General features: G+C 41.9%; 1 protein-coding gene across 2 annotated transcripts in view; it reads left to right on the top strand.

Moving 5' to 3' along the window:
- ATXN1 (ataxin 1) overlaps window positions 1-17,633 on the top strand; it is a 290,966-nt gene that overhangs the window by 169,538 nt on the left and 103,795 nt on the right. The window contains exon 1 of one of the 2 annotated variants that reach the window (XM_008922279.2): window positions 12,426-12,539. The exons of the other annotated variant lie outside the window; for it this stretch is intronic. The gene's annotated coding sequence lies outside the window, so the exon portion shown is untranslated. Of the gene's footprint in view, window positions 1-12,425; window positions 12,540-17,633 lie in introns of those variants that run through there. 2 annotated transcript variants of the gene reach the window in all.

Raw genomic sequence — 17,633 nt, 5'->3', positions numbered from 1 at the left:
TCATTATTGAAAGTAGTGGAAGAAAAGAATAATTTGCAGGAATTTGTGACCTAATGAAGAAGATTACAAAAGAGTGATCTGACTAATTAATTGCTGCAGTGAATTGATCTTAGGAAATCATAGAGACATAGCTCAGTCAGATTCGGAATTTTCCAATTTTCTTTCAGCCAGACGTTTCTCTGGTAGCTTGTGTTTGAAACTAATGAAAATTATGGGCAAAAATTTATTTTTCTGAGTTCTGTGAGCATGTACTTTCTATTGTTGAAATACACTTCCCTGTTTTATGAACTTTTCAGGTCTTCTCTTTTCCTGCAGTATTTGCATATGGATAATATTGCCTAATGTCTAGGGAACTCCTAATGTGTAAGATCTGTTAAAAGCAGTTAAGATGTTAAAGTCTGTTGAGTTCTTTATGTGCAAAGGACCTTGTGCTTAGAAACCATTAATGCTGTGTCTTAGTAAGAATTTCAGGTTTCAGAGTGATGAAATAAGAACTTTGATGGATGTGGTCCCTTCAATAGTATTTCTTTTCTAAGTGGGCAATAAATCTAGATGTGGATAGTTGAAATTGTGAGAAAGTCATGAAAAGAAGGAAATTACTTTAATCCTGTAATGTCAAAAGAAGCAGAAAACCTCTCACACACACTCTCTGCCCAGGGATTAAGTATGGGTCTTAATTTTTAGGCAAGTTTCTGTAGAGAGATGCAAGCACTTCAAAAATTAAGTTTCTTTGGCAGGCAGAGGTTCTACTTGTGTGGGGAACCGCTCTTCACTGATCTGTGAGACCAGCTTCCGAGTGCTCTCCTCTCCCTTGTGGTTTCATTCCCACAGCTTTGCATGAGCTAGGCAACTGCTCTTACTCCTGTTTCTGGACTATAGAGTCCTTAAGGTTGGAAAGGACCTTTAAGATCTTTGAGTCCAAATACTGCCAAGTCCACCACTAGACCATGACCTTAAGTGCCACATCTATGTGTTTTTAAATACCTCCAGGGATAGTGACTCAGCCACTTCCCTAGGCAGTCGGTTCCAATGCTTGACAACCATTTCCATGAAGAAAGTTTTCCTAATAGCCAATCTAAACCTCCTCTGGCACAGCTTGAGTCCATTTCCTCTTGTCCCATTGCTTGTTACCTGGGAGAAGAGACTGGTCTCCACCTGGCTACAACCTCCTATCAGGTAGTTGTAGAAACCGATAATGTCCCCATGAGCCTCCTTTTCTCCAGGCTAAACGCCCCCAGCTCACTTTGAATCTCCTCATCAGATTTGTGCTCCAGACCCTTCACCAGCTCTGTTTCCCTTCTCTGGACATGCTTCAGCACCTCAATGTCTTTCCTGTAGTGAGGGGGCAAAACTGAACACAGAATTTGAGTTGTGGCCTCACCAGTGCTGAGTCCGGGGGGGTGATCACTGCCCTGGTCCTGCTGGCTGCAGTATTGCTGATCCAGGCCAGGATGCCATTGGCCTTCTTGGTCACCTGGGCCTACTGCTGGCTCATGTTCATCCAGCTGCCAACCAGCACCCGCAGGTCCTTTTCTGCTGGGCAGCTTTCCAGGCGCTCTGCCCCAAGCCTGTAATTTTGTGTAGGGTTGGTTGTTGTGACCCAAGTGCAGGACCTGGCATTTCGCTTGTTGAACCTCATAAACTGGCCGCAGCCAGTTGTCCAGCTCTCTCTGTAGAGCCTTCCTACCCTCCAGCAGATTAACATTCCCACTCAACTTGGTGTCATTTTCAAACTGATGCAGAGTGCACTCGGTTGCCTTGTCCAGATCATCAATAAATATATTAAACAGAACTGGCCTCCAAAGATGAACCATTATTATCCTTGTTGTTCAGTTTCACTTGCTTAGGCTCATACCTTTTATGCCAGGGCATGTGGGGAGGTGAAGCAGTGACATAGGAAATGCACCGTGCAGGAACTTGTCACCATTACCCTCTATCTCTTCTCTCACTGTGTTCAGCCAGGCAGAGAGAAGACAGCATATCCTGTATCATGTCTGCCTGTTGGGCCTGTCCCAGGGAAGGTAGGGTGCAGTTCCATTATTTTATCTCTCTCGCTGAAGCTCCTCAACCTACTCACCTCCTCCTTGAGCTTTCTCACAAAGTGGAGGAGTTGCTTTACTTGGGCACACCTCCTACAGCTGTTCTCAGTTCTGCTGGCTGGTAGTGGAATAATTTTGCAGACAAGGTACAGAAAGGCTGAAGGACAGGCTTATAGGAGCTCAGTGATTCTGAGGGCTGACTTCATAAATTTGCCAAATCCTTTGCAACTATCCTATCCTTCTGCTTGAATCCTTCCCCGTTGTTTTTTGTTTGGTGCTGGTGTCATTCAGTTGCTCTCTGCTCTCGTTTTTCCAGTGTGTTCACAGCTCAGTTACCTCAGCTAACTCACATCCTTGACTTAGAGCCTTTACACACTCTGAGACAGTAGCACGTCACTGAACAGTTTCTGCCTCTATGGTACTGCTTCAGAGAGTGAAATGTGCCTTGGGGCTGTGGAGCAGACTTCAGACTGTGTATCAGCTCCTAAAGTCCAACTGTCTAACTTGCAGTGCACCCTCTGCATTTTACTTCTGCACTTAGTTGAATTGCTGTGTTGTTTCAAAACAAAGTGACAGTGCTTGTCGATGAAGCTTCCACTTGACACAAATTCCTTTTATTTTCTCATTTCTCTGTCAGCTGCTGCCTTGCCTTCCAAGTTTAGATAACAGTTGTCAGGAGAGTCAGGCCTTCAGATGACCCTTTAACTATTTTACTCTCTTTTTCTCTGTCTTTGCTGGCTAGGATGTCTGAAAAACCCCAAATCTCTAGCAAAAATATGGCTAATAAATCAAGCCATTTGTCCCCAAATTCTCTCTTCTCTCCACAGCTTTTAAAAGCTCTTTTACAGCATGGAAGCAGAGGTTAAACCCTGGGCTGTTTTTCCTGACCAGGGATTTGTACATGTCTCTTCTCACCTGTGTTCCATGTATGAGCAGCAGCCCTGTTCTCCTTGTTCAAGGTTGCTCTGAGTTACTTCGGAGAGCAGAAGAGCCCAGACCTGTACTGTATCACATCCAGTGTGATCTCAAGCTCAAGGATGCTTTTTCCAGATACTCACTCGTGCTCCAGGAACCCTCTCTTCAGAGCCCTTTGCTTCCCTGCTCTGTGCCTGTCTCACATATGCTGGGTAGGCTGTCCCCTGAGATTTCCTGTTCCAAACTCGCTAATGCTTTAGAATGTCTGTTGTGGCAAGTCCATAACCATCAGAACCTTAAATAATTGTGTTACTTAAGATACAGGGAGGCACTTTCTTATCTGACATAAATTGTTATAGCTCTTCAACCTAGAAAAACTCCTGTAGGTTTGTACCAAAGCACTATCAGGTGAGTTATAGGGATAGAAGTCTTCCTCACACCTCTTGGTAGACCACATTTTTCATGTTGCAATTGGGAAACTGGGTCTCTTAAATCAAAGTATGTATCCTCTGCTTCCTAACATTCTTCTTCATAAAACTGTAAAGAGACCTGGACACAGTCCAGGTAATTCGGGGTTATTTTCTTGCCCTGAATTTCTTCACTAGTCAGTGTATTTTTTTCCACTGCTGTTCACTGCCAAAGTGGAACATTATGGGAACTTGTTACGTAGTCTAGAGACTGATGAATTGTGAGCATGAGAGATCTGTATATCTGATTTTCCTGGAAGACTCAAAGGAAAATCAGGATGATTTTTAGGACATGAAGAGTGAGTTGTTATTGCTTACCTGCCTCAACCTCTTGATTTAAGTGCCTGACACTAAGGGATGTAGATGTTATTAGGTTGGATATCCAAAACTCATGTGAATCAGAATTAACTCCTGTATGCCCCATGAAATAAAAGTCAGGCCATACACATCTATGTCTTCTCTTGTGATCTGAGCAGTTACTCTTTTTCAGAAAATAATATATTTTTGGACTTGATTTGTTCTTTCTTGCAGCAGTTCAGCTTGGAAATGAGAGAATTTGGCTGAACCCTTTGCTCAGCCTGGCACTCACACCAGGTTGCAGCTACATTCCCTTGTACTGTGTTACTCTTTCTCTAGTCAAGATACATTCACCAGATGGAGGAATGGAGCTCTCCAGCCAGAGTGCTCACCATGAGAGTGATAGAACACTTGGTTTGGCTTAGTTTCATTTCATCTCCACTTGGAGGAAGGTTTCAATTTTCCTTTCTGTGTCTTTGGTCTTGCCTAACTCTTTAGGATTGCCATGAAAGCCTGATAACCTGTTCTACATGCATTTTGGTTCTTCTCACATATATTTTCCTGTCCAGTGGAAAAAAAATTCAACTTGGTTCACATATTAGACCTATGTAACATGAATGCAGAAGACAACACAAGACAATAATGTTGGCAGAGTTTGTTTGTTTGATTCAGATAGCTGAGAGCCAGGAAGTCCAACTTAATACAGTAGTCAGCAACTTAGAGCTCTGTATGGGCTAAAAAAAAAAAATACACAGGCTTGCTTTATACTACAGCTCTCATCATGGTTACAAAGATACAAGAGTATTGCTTCGTATTCTTCCAGTGTAGATGTAGTCTGTGATGGGCAGTAAAAGTCAAGTGTTTCTATATTTATTGCTAGAAATATGTGGGTTTTACGATGTTTGAAGACACCTGAACAGGACAAAGTTTGTGTCATACAGTACGATGGGGCTTAGATCCCTGACCTTTATCTTATGAGGCTTTCAGAAAGTCTCAGCAGTGCCATAAGACCCTTTGAAGACCTGTTCCCAGCTCCCTGGTTTCCAGTGGTGCACCTGAGAGATCAGCCCATCTGTAGTTTCACTCCACCCCTGCATTTGGAGGCTGCACACCTACTGCTCTGTGTGACTCTTCTGTTTTTTAAATCACTCCTGCAAACACATGCTTAGCCTCTAGCTTTGGGGGGGAGAGTAAGTAGTAAGCAAGTAGTAAGCACCAAGGCCTGCAAGTGAAGTTTATCCTTACAGGAAGGATCCAGCCAACAAAGGGAAAGATCCCGTGTAAGTGAGACTCATTTTGCAGTTTTTTTCCTTCCCCTGCTTATACATCTTTCTTAAAATCTGAAGTTTAGCATCGGTCTTGAAAGGATGCTCTGCAAAGCACAAATTTGGAATTTTCCATGGAAGAATCTGCCTGCCTCTTTCAATAAATTTAGAAAGTTAGACCTTTTGCCTCTGTTTCAAAAGTGTGACTTTACAACTCCTCTCTGTCATGCTATAAAACTGGGTGGTAGTCATCTTTGAGGAAAAAACGTTTCATACCCCGTTGCTCTTTTCTTGTGAGGCTCAGCAGCAGTGGTGGTTCCCTTTGCAGAGGGTTCAGGAGTGCAACTGGCATCCTAGAAAATGAAAAACACTTGAGTCATTTGCATAGTGGATCAGAATCCAGCCTGCATGGCTGCCGGAGCAAAGACCACAAACTTTCACATTTGAGTCATCTGCTGAAAAGCTACATATTTTTTATGAAGAAAGAACTAAATGTTTACTTTAAAGTAATTTTATTTGCTTTCTTGTAGCCGAGTCATCTTAGTTGGTGAAGGTTATGTTTCCACAAGATTTTCTTGCTGTGTTTCTGTGTCTGCTGCACTACAGTGATCAGAGTTTGATGTTGCTTGCAGTCATAAGAACAATTGTTTGACTTGAATGTGAATATCAGTGTTTGTGTCTATAGAAACTAATCAACATTTCCTCCTAATTTTTGTAAATAGGCTGTGACTGTGGCACTTGGATTTCCTGTCTCTTGCATAGCTGAATCAAAAAATCTCTGCAGACAATGATGTCTTGTCTTCTGTGTTAGCCATCTATTGCCTCACTAATGGGCATCATCTTTATTATACTCTGTATTTCTTCTGTTGAGATATGTCCAGGCATCACTGGAGACTATAGTCTTTCATTTTTATTCTGCATCGTGGATTTGTTTGGGGGACTTTCTCAGTAATAACTATAGAAAATAGCAAGTAATGTAAGAAAAGCAGGTTGAACAGCCTACAATCTGCATTGCACAGCATTCAGTATTTTTCCAGGATAACCTTTCAAAGTTACTTTTTTTCAAACGCAGCGGCAGTTTAGTGTTGATTTTTCTTCCTTTTTACATTTCAACATGAATGATTCAGGTTGTCTTGAGAACAAGGTACAAAACCCTGCATTATTGTACCTTTTTTAGAAATAGGCCAGCTGTTTCATTGAGTAGCTGTGTAGCACCTTCACATTTGGGGGTGGATATTTGAAATTTGGATGTAGACTTGCCCCAGTACTAGGAATTTGCCTTTTCATTTGCAGGAAAACTTGTCCATAATCAATCAATGTATAAACTCTTGACATCTCTCATTTTGTACCCACACAGCAGGAGCTTGTTAGGTAGCACTGACTGTGCTGCATTTTAAAGCTGAAGGACTTGCTCTGATATTTCTGTGTCTGTCTCCTGAGGAGTGCTGTGGTCCTAGGCATATAGGAGACAGATGAAGGAGATTGTCCTCCCTTGTTTCCAGCAAAGCTATTGGTTGCCCAGGCAGAGTGGAGCAGAAGGAGGGGATGGAGAGAGAACACAAGCTATGGAGGATGTGCTCAGGGGAAGTGGTGGGGAATATGGTACTGTCTGAACCAGGAGACTCAGGGGCGGCTATGGCTACAAGCACCAAGTGTGGGGACAGCATTCTGGAGTTGGTGTGACTGTCAGGGGTGCATTGTGTGATGCAATTGGGATTAAGATGAGGAACCGGGAGCAAACTGGTGTTAAGAGTCTGAGGAGGGAAGCAGCAGGACTGAAGCCATAGAAGAGATGGGAATTCTCTGTTCTGCACATTGGTATGGAGTTTTTGATTCCTGGGGCTGCACTTGGATGCTGCTTGTCCTGTCTGGTGTGAAGATACAAGATGATTCCACTTATGGTTGTTTGTTTGAGTCCAAGCGCTTGATACAGCCTTGTAGCCCTACTGAGACAGCAGACTGAATTATGTGGATGCTGTCCCTCTGCACCAGTGCAAAAACCCCAGTGTGAAAACACACAGTTTAGCTTAAAATGCTACTGAGTCTGTTCACACTTGAAGTGGATGAACATTCATACAGTTTGTTTGTGCAGCTCAGTGGGGGAGAAACAATCTCCAAAAAGAGGATGCAACAAGTGTCTTGCTGGCAGTAGTACCTTGTGTGAATGCATCTCTTTCCACCTGTTTGTACACCTTAATCTTGCTGTCCCTGTGCTGTCAGCATGAATCTGTGAATGCAAATTGGGTGTCTTAACGCTACAGCTTTTTTCTCATACATGAGATCCTTGATAGCTTGCAGTTATCTCAGTTCCTCAAATAGAATAAATCTGTCTACATTTAAAAGTTTCAGCCCTGATAATGACTTTGACCTGTAGCTACGTGCAGATGTTCTCTTTTGGGTCTGCCTGTGTCAGCACAAGCTTCCCGTGTGCTCACTGTACCTCTCCTTGGAAAGGACCTTCTTTGGTGAGTGTTCCCCAGCTGGTTGGAGGCAAAACTGGGTTAGCATGAAAGAGTGTAAAGAGTAGTTTGTAGCTGCTCCAGTTTATTTTCACCATAATGGATTACAAAACACTTTTACACCAGACTGCTAGCACTTCTGAAGGGAGACAGTCAGCACAGGAAGAGGGGCAGCTGGTGCTGAGCACATGTGTGGGAGGAAAACCTCATCAAGCAGCGTAGCTGGGTTTGGAAAGGACCTTTGTCCACAGTCTCAGTCTCTCTGAGTCTCAGTTCTGTCTCTGCAATGGGGAAAAAAACCTTCTCACAGGGGCGTTGTGAAAATGTGCTAATTTTAGTAAATCAGGCAGTTAGGTAATATGGTGACAGCCAGAAAATAAACTACAAGGAAATAGTTGTTCTGTCTTCAAAGCATAGTGTTTAGGACCATTTTTAATAGTGAGAATGAAGCAAACTACTGAGTTTTGCTTGTTCAGTAATACCAGCTCTACTATACCATGAATGGCACCATTTCCTGTGAAAAAAAACCCCTGTGTGATCACAAAATTAAAAACTAAGATGAAATATTGTGCAATCGGCCATATTTCTGGTATTTCCTTGCCTTTTAGTTCTTGGCTTAACATTTTTGACGTGTCTGTATGTGTTTGTATGTGTAATGAACTATTTGTGACCAAGTTCATAGTTGCTTAGTGCTTTCTGTCCCAAGGTGTTAAGCACTTTAAGAGGGCTTAAAGAACATTCAAGCATCTTACACTTCTGCCACTATGTGTCTTTAAGCACATTTCTCTCTCCAAAAGTGAGAGGGGAAATGTTCTTCTAAATCTGATAAAAAATCATGATTGGTTATTTTTTGCAAATCTCCCTGATAAACCATTTCCATGTATTTATAAGTCCTTGCATTGTAACAGGTGAGTGGGAGGTACAAAAAAATATGGCTATGAATCCACAGATGTTGTCAGCAAGAAAACAGCTGGATTAACTCTCATAACTAGGCTTAAATTATTTTGAAAATTACACTATTTGAAATTATAATTGCACAGTGTTCAAGGAGTTGGGTGTCTTACTGTATAACAGAGGAAACAGGTACACTGATAAGTAAAAAAATAAAATTAGCAGAGTACTGGGTGCTGAGTATGCATCTCTCCAGCAGATTTCATTTGGAGTTACGAGGATTCAGCAACCTTGAAAACCAAGCACGCATATTCTAAGGCACAAAAATAAGTTGGCGTGAAACAATTTTGGTCTTGGCAAGTTTGTTTGCCACAGAGTAAATGCCATGTGAACTCCATGTGTAAGAGCAACCCCTTAGTAACTCCCCTTGGCCATGCTCTTAGGACAGGGTGCCTTGTGGTAAACAAGAGGTGGCTCACCACCCTGCCCTTCTGTGTTTACTTGGGCTGCCTGTTGGCATACACCCTTCTGTGCACCCAACTGCCTCCTTTGTCAGACCGTCTTGCCACTCTTGCTGTAGCTTCACAAGATCATTTCTCTCTGTAGCATGGGTAGAATAAGCACAGTGATGGAAAATGGCTTTGGATTTTTAGTTTCTTGAGGAGGTAAAAGATGTGCCTTGTCCAGGCACTGTTGTTTGAACAGTGTTAGGGCTTTTGTTGCAGAGGTTGGAATGTTTAGTAGTTTGACTTTGCTGCTATTCTGTTTGTTTTATGCAGCTAGCGACATATCACAGATCTATTTTTTGATTAGGCAGCATTCCTGTACTATAATAATTCAGAAGCAGCATTCACCCACTAGTTGTGTGAAACACCTGTTGCTTAACTTCTCTACATGTGCTTCTTGCCCTTGTCTTCCCTTAGGTACAGTTTACTCTGTGCAAGTTGTAAACTCCATGGAGCAAATGTTTGCACAGTGCATAGCACAGCAGGACCTAGGTTTCTTCGTGGTTTCTGGACATGCTGTTATGTAAGTAAGAGTACTCCATCTTGCTGAGCAATTAGAACAGTTCACATTAGCTGAACTTGTAGAGTTTCCTATGTGCAGGCCAGTGAGAAAAGGGATTTCTTTTTTTTTCCAGGCTGAGAGGGGCTTTTGAAATGTTCTCCAAATCACAGCAGCAGCTGGCTGTTTGGGCACTGGACAAAGACATGATTTGGAAATAGCTTCAAAGTTTTAGAGATGGCCCTTCACATACTAATGCTCCCAGATGAGTTAAATGGGGGAAGTTCACACCCCTCTTGGTGCTGTTGTTTCAGTTTGCCAAGCTGCAGACTCAGCGTGAGTGCAGCGTGCAGGTTTTCATAGTGAGAGCTTTTGTTGCTCCCAGAAACTTAATTGCTCTCAAAGGCAAACCCAGAATCTGGAGGACCCAGTACAACCTGCTGAGAGAACATAAATGAGATACTATCGTGTTTCTGTGCTTGGGCTTGCATGGAGTGAGTTTGCTTTGTGAGCGAATGCCTTTGGAATACACTGGTGTTTTTTTTGTCAATTCTTAGACATAAAAGTAATTGTTGTTAATCGGCATCTATGTTCTGCATCTAGTTACTGTTCATGTTTTCTAGAAAGTATGCAGACAAAAAGAAATATTTGTTGTGCCTTGAAATCATAAAAGTATTTCTGCATTTAAATGAATTGATAGCCTTGATCCAGCCATCATCCAGCCATCATCCCTTCAAACAGACACAGAGGGAGAGCTGACCAGTTGTCATTTGACCACTTCTGTCTATCTTTGCTTACAGACAGTGCTTAAAATGCCAGTATTTAATTGTTCCTTTTTTTTTTTTATGCTAGTTTGCTAGCCACTTTCGTCCTTAAACAAATGAACCATGATGGCAACTGAGAAGAAACTGCCTTTTTTAGATAAGGAATAGAATTTTCAAATGTCCTTATATAGCATGATTCCATAAGTTTTATTTTCCTAAGTAACTCTTGTAAAAATTTGTGGAGAGAGTCTATACATTGGTCTGAGAGATTTCTGTCATTTTTATCCATAACCCAGTTTTCCTCATCTCCTTCAATGGTTAGTTTGTAGGCTCTCCATTCATAGGAATACTGTTTTGATATATTTTGCATGGAAACTGAAGCAGGAAAAGGTTTTAAGGTAAGCCAGCCAAATAAATATTCCAGGGTCTTTTGATCAGTTTCCATTAGTATTAAAACAGTAATCTGCCCTATTAGATGTTATTTGAAAGGAAGTTCAGTGTTTAAAGAAGATAAACATACCAGTTGATATTCAATATGTCTTCTCAAGTCACCAGCAGAAACCTCACTGAACCTTGTTGGCAGAGGTGCCTTCTGCATAGGGTTCCTGAAAACACCTCCCCAGCTATTGGCTTAGTTTCTAAAATGTTCTGGCACTGCAGTGGGTCTGGTGCCAGCACTGAACGCTTGGTCCAGCTCCAGTTGGAGCTGAAGAAAGGCTGAATTTTAAGACCTCTAGGATGCCTTCAGGTCCAGAAGAAACCGAGCACTGGAATAATGTGTCATCCGAACTGTGGTGTATTCCTAGAAATTGATGAATATGCTGTTTTAACTTGCGGATTTTATATAGCTGCAGGTACTGAGATATTAGTGCTTAGAAGAGAGAGATCTGCAGCTCTTTAAGATTGCCTGGCACACAAACAAGTGAAGATCTAAATTGCTTTGAGCTGCTGATAGTTTTCACAGCTTTGTGCAGACACACCTTTGCTGGTACTGGCAAAACACAAATACCAGTTTCACATCACTGTGCTCTCCTTGGCTGGTGTACATCTTAAAACAGTACTATACCTTCACAACTTTGGCACAGAAAATGGAAAGAAGGGGTCAACAGCAACAGTAGCCTCTTACCAAATGGTTGGTTTAAAACGCTTCGAGTAATGACAGAAATGAATTTTAAAATGAAGTTTTATCTGTTGTTTGAAAACTGGACATTTAGTGCATTACATCACCCTGACCCCAGGCCACTGTGCTGAAGTCACACTGGATGCAAGAACAGACTGTGTGGTCCATGATGAGGACAGTAGCAAATGAAGAAAAGACATTATTTTCTTTCTGCAACAGTGAGTTCCTTCAAACATCATAGACAACTGAAAAGTCTGTTTTCAAAACATCTCTGACCCTATATGCAAATAAAAGTTTTATAATTTCAGCTTTTGCTAGAAATCATATCTGTTATGCCTCTTTATGACAAAGCACTGGCATATTAGTACCAAATGCTTCTTAATGAAACTCATTTGAAATCCAGGGTGGAAAGTAAAAGGGTGTAGAGAATCCACCTAATCCATCTCATGGACCACTATGTATTTCAACTGTCAATAACAGCCTACCTATTGTTGCCAGCCACTTCTGTGAGCCCTTGCCTGCAACTATGGAGTTAGAAATGAACAGGCAAACTCTGGCCAGTATCATTGGCACGGCAGTTGGGGTATATTAGCTTTACTAATTTGTTGGAAAAGAAGTCACTATTTGACCCTCCAATGGCAAAACTATCAGTGTTCTCAGCTGCTGTTAGCACTGGATTTAATCTCAGTACTTTTGCCATCTGCTATAAAAGCATTGCAGACTACTAGAGGAGTGGAAAATTGCATTGGCTTTGGGAAGCTTTCAGCAGAGCTGAGCAGATTCTTTGATTTGCCGTGATCAAACATCCTGATTGACAGAGCGGAACTTGAGTTCCCTTTTTGACTCGGCAACTGAAGTTTACTGTGAATTCTTCTAATGATATGGCATGCAACGTTCTTGAATTAAAAATTACAGTGGCGGTGCTCCCTGAGTGCTGCAGTGGTGGCACAACAGCAACACTGACTGAAGTCTCTGCTGTGGGTGCATGTCTGCTGCCTTTATCTGCTCTGCTGGATGTTACTCCTGCCTCTCCTCTAATGGCAGCAAGGCAGGCCTCACAGCAGGCACGCAGCACGTTCAACACCTTTGTCAGCTGAAATATTTTCTCTTATTCTTCTACTAGGTTTCTGTCACAATGTACAAGATGCTGTGACAATTTACGTTGCTTTTTTTAGCCTATGACCTGCATTTCTACCATTGTAGGCTCTGAACACTTTTGTCAGTTCTGGATTGCTCTGTGGCTCACCTGGTTGTCTCCGGTATCTTCATCAAGCGCTAAACTTACCAGTATTGCTCAGTAAATAACTCCAATGCAAGGTAAATGCGCTTTCCCACCGTTACAATTCTCAGTCTTCCAAAAAGCCAGTAGATGGGGTGTGTGCAATTCCTGTGCAAAATCACTGTACTTCGCAGCCCAATGATCCAACTTTAGTTTTTACATTTTTGCTGCAGAGCATCTTTTTTTATTGTTGTGGTTGTTGTTGTTAGAGGTGGCCCTCCACATGAATCACAAAATTAAGCAACCCTAAGCGTAAGCACACAAAATTCTTGATTGATACTTCTGCATGAAGTACTCTGAGCATGATGTGCTGTGCAAGTTGCAACACTGTTAGGTCTTTGAAATCTGAGTATGACTTTTTATCATAAGCTTTTTTTTTAATTAGACTATTAATGAACTAGAAATATATCTATATCTATCTGGGTTACCACAGACTTCTGCTAAACTTGAGGTTACAGTATTAAGTGTAGAAGTCATGGGGACAACTATGAAATACATTTCATATTTTGTGTCTCCAAGCCCAGCATGTAAATGTCTATTTGTAGGCATAATTCGGTTGATCATACATGTCATAATTGAATTTGCTGGCAGTGTAAATTAAAATCTTTTGTTCTTGTTAATAATGTTAATAATGATTACGTAAATAATAATGTTAATACAAACTGTAGGAAGGGTCACTAGTCACATCCCTGGGTGGATTTCATGCCTGTAGGTCAGTTGTGGTAGACTTGAAATGAGAAGGTATCTAAAACAGGAGACAGGTGGGTTTGGGACAGGTGAATCCCTGAGTTGTGTTACTCAAGGGAGGTCACAGCAGAGCAGATCATGCGTGAACCAACATGTAAATAAGCTGGCCCAAGGTCATTTATGCCATTCAAAATGAAACTTTCTAGGGATGGAGTCCTGTTAGGTAGGTCCTAGCTGCTTGTACCTGATTGAAGTGATTTGGTAATAGTTAACCAAGGGAACTCTACTAAAACACAATCCATGTCCGACAAGTACGCACATAAGGTAGGAATATCATGCCAATAAATAACTTAGAGTTAGAACACTTTATCAGAATTCAGTTATTTTCTGAGAAGAAGCGTAAATGCTGATCGTAAAGATCTACAGCTGAAGTTTGACAAGAGATTTTTGGAAAGAAATTATGTGCATACACGCATCACTCTGCTCCAAGCTTTAATGCAATTGCGGAAGGGTAAAAATCTTCAAATAGCAGACTAGCCTCAATTAATTAAAAATGAAAATTTAATGGTAGACTATGACAGAGTCATGAAGGCACTGGTTTTGTTTGTGCCTGTAATGAAAGGGACAAATAAAACGAACCTTTTACTTAGCACTGCCTTTCAGAAGAGAACCACAATAGACATGTTTTAATCTGGTGCGGTAAAGCGTGCCCAAAACACTCTGAGCATTTAACAGTTGCACAAATGATTTACTTTCCTAGCAGTCTGATTTTGTATTGTAGCATATTCTGTTTCCCTTCTGTCTTTAATGTACAGTTCTGCTGACCATGCAGTTCACACTGGCTGCCTCAGGCAGAAGTGCAGGTCAGCTTTTGAATGTAGGAGAATTCATGAAATTTAAGTATTTTGTGTACAGCTAATGGCAGTTGTGCAAGTACAAAGACTTTGCTTTATCAGCAGATGTGGTCTAAGTTTACATTTATGTCCACATTCAATCCTTACGTTTATTGAAGTTGAGGGAAAAAAATTAGGAGCTCGGTGCAGTCTTTAACAATCTGCTTTGGTAGCTGGCCAGTCCACTTACACTTGCATGAAGCATATGCTAGGGTGGTTCTTTCTTCCATTAACTCTTTGATGCTTGGAAACAGGAATGATTCACATGACGTGGCAGGGGAAATTAATATAAATGCAAGATTAGCAGAAACTTTGTAATCACCTTGTATCAAGCCAGGAAGGGATTTATGTACTGTGAGAATGATTAGATGGCAATGTTTGCTGGACTGCTGTGGCAGAAAAGGGATATTTGAGAAGGTGATCCAGCTCTGCTGGAGTCTGCATGGTAAGCGGAGGGCAGCCTTTCCACTTGGAAACTAGAATTGGGTTGGGCACTTTCTGGTCAGTCAAAAGGGTTGCTGGGTGTTGTTTGTGATAGCTCAGCTGTTTCGCATGTGACATGGCTGTGTTTTCTCACTTCTTGCCCCAGCTGGTGCTGGAGTTTGGAGTAGAAGGCTCTTTGCCAGCATTGCTCTTGTCTGGTTAAGGCTTTTTTATGTTGATCTGGGGAGAGATGAAGAGGAATCATATCCATGCTTGGAGAAACGCTTATGAGCAGAGTGCAGAGGGAAGGCCACATACCCCTGATTCCCAAGTGCAAAAGTAACCAGTGCCAACGTGGGAGCTAGTTTGTGGCACCTCCGCTTGTCCCAGCCAAGCATCCATCGTGCAGTGAGCAAAGAGTGGGGTGGGACTTCCATGCAAGGTGATTAATGCCATCTCCAAATGCTATGGAGGAGAGTCATTCGAGAGCAACAGTAGGAGCTTTTTCTCAGGGTTAAATAGTGTGCTCCCCCTTTAAACCAGGGAGATGAGAGTCTGGGAGAAGGATATGAAAAACCGATTAGCTTAAATTGAAACCTGGCACCTGGAACACCTCAAGCTTTGGCAGACCTCGAGATAATACTTCAAAGTTGTTCAACCCCACAAGGTACAGTATAATTTTCTGTTTGGTGAAAGTATTACTCGGAAACTGGAGTCATTCTCGGGGCTTCCTTGTGCACTGTCACACTAGGCAGAAAATAGCTCCTGGCTGAGCTGACTCTGAGCCTGCACATTCTGAGCTGCTTACTTGCCTGTTCTCTATCTCCCTAAGTATTTAGCAGTAAACCTTTACCCAGAATTGGTTTTACCACACTGAGCAACCAACGTAAATATACCCGAGCTACTGAATCTGCCTTTACTAAAATGAACTTCTATATTTTAAAACCATTAAAGCTGAAGCAACATAAATATTCCTTGTTTCATGACAGCATAAAAGGAGCATGGCCTCCTAATTACTCTGAAATTCAAATGTGTACAGGGAAAGTGCAAGGCCCCCTCTCCCTGCAATTTGCCAGGTATCTGTCTCCTTACTTGATTAGGTTTGTTTGGGCACTGAAGAGAAATTTAGCACATTGGCTTATCTGTGAATTTACCTTTCTGACACTGATGGGGTGATTCCCAGAGGTGCTCAGAGGCAATGTCTTTCCACAGTCACTGACTGAGTGCCTCTAATTCTCACTGTAGTTTGTGGACCTGGCTTCTCTTTTGGCGGTTTACAGGGGAGAAAGCAAGTCATCCCAGTTCAGATTTTTTTAGCCACGTGCGTTTGAAGCTCATTCTGAAATATAATTAATACATGCCTGCATGTAGGTAGGATTTTAGGTTGTAAGGTTAATAATTGGTTTTGATGCTGTTTGCTGCTTGAATGTTGGAGTTTTTTTATCTAAGGTAAAAAGAACGTAATTATTTTTAACTTATAGCAAAACCCACATTTTCTCTTAAATGTCTTAGCATGAAGTATATTTAAACTAAATTTCTGCACAAATATTTTCCTAGAGATTAGCTGTCAAGTACAATAAAAAAAATTGCACTTTTGCAGGGACCCAATGAGACTTTGCAAATTCAGATTTATTCTCAGTGTTAAATGTGGTTGAAGATGTCATTTCTTAAACAGCACTTTTAGAAGTAGTTAGCCTAAAAGTATAGCAATTCAAAGCACAGAGGGAATGATTTTGAAGTGTAAAGTCTTGAAACACAACGCAGAGGTTGACAGTTTCACTACAATTAGAAGCAAGGCAGGCACAACTCCCACTTCTGAAAACTTTCCTATCGCCCTGCTTCCTCTCTTGGCCTAGAAAACCTCAAAAAAAACCCCTTTGAGTGGCTTTGCTTATTGACTTAGCATAGTTATACTCAATAGCATTAGAAGACAGAGCAGAAACGGCTGCCAAATGTGTCTGTAAAGAATAATCTTTACAGAAAGCTTCACAGAAGTATTTTTTTCATATGCTTTCAATCTCCTGAGAATGCTGCTTTTTTGAGGAAAGCGAGTTTTAGAGTGGTTTGGTTTTTTCTTTTCCTTTTTTTTTTTTTTTCTTTTAACAAGAGTTGTTTTGTTAGGAAACCACTCCCTTCTACTGCTGCATTTAGACTCTCTGCTAATTGCATTTTGGTCGATGGCATTTTTTGTGAATTGCCACATTCCCTCACACTGTTACAACTTCACACTGATTGTGTTATGTGGCGCTTCTGCCTGCTGCCTTTGGGAGGAGTGGCTGAGAGAAGGATATAGTGTACCTGGGAAATTGTGAAGTTTACTGGAATCAAGGTTTGTAGCTTCTAAGACACGGCAGAGGCTGTTTCTCCCAGACTAAGAGAGGTGGTATCTGGAGGGCATCCTGTTACTGCAGTAGTTTGTGCACTGCTCTGCTGTGTGCCACTGCTGAGGATTTTGCACAAGAAGTCATGGCAAGGTTGTGTGTGGTTTGTTAGCTTGATATTTTTCATTCTAGTTGCACACTGTAGTGGAAAGCCAACCCTAAGCTCTGGTGCCAGAGAGGGTGTGGGAGGGGGTGATCTTCATGAACACTACTGGCTCTCTGAGCATCTTGGGATGCTCACTGAGACCAAGCTGCAAGCTTGTCTTTCTCCCAGAGCCTAGGGACAGCACAGGTTTGTCCTTAGCCCAGCTCTGTCCTCTGCAGCAAAACCTCCTGGAGCAGCTGAATACAAGATCATTGCTGACTGAAGCTCAAGTGCTGCCGACATGAGAACTGGATGTAGCAGAGTTTTTCAGCACGGCTAATCCACTTGAACTGTGGAGCTCATCTGCTGATCTGCAGGGGGAACAGTGCTCTTAGGTGTGATAGCTAAAGAGGCTTTGGCACGAGCCAATGCTTCAAGGCAGTCAAAACCTGCAACTAGGGCTGAGGATCGGGTTACACTAAGTTGGCCATGACCCAACCAAACGTGGTTAAAAGTGAGCGGTTGGGTGAGATAAACCCCTCTACTTAAGCCTTGTCTTAGCTTGGGAACTGATCAACTTGTTCAAGTGCTTCTCCAGTCTAACTGCTTTAATCAAAGATAGGGCTTACTTCGTCTGTGAACTGGGATGAGCTGTGCCAGTAA

This window comes from Manacus vitellinus, unplaced genomic scaffold (genome assembly GCF_001715985.3).
Source record: "Manacus vitellinus isolate BGI_N305 unplaced genomic scaffold, ASM171598v3 scaffold_39_pilon, whole genome shotgun sequence".
Lineage (NCBI taxonomy): Eukaryota > Metazoa > Chordata > Aves > Passeriformes > Pipridae > Manacus > Manacus vitellinus.
Note: the sequence above shows the minus strand (reverse complement) of the source record. Positions and strands in the feature narration are given on the sequence as shown.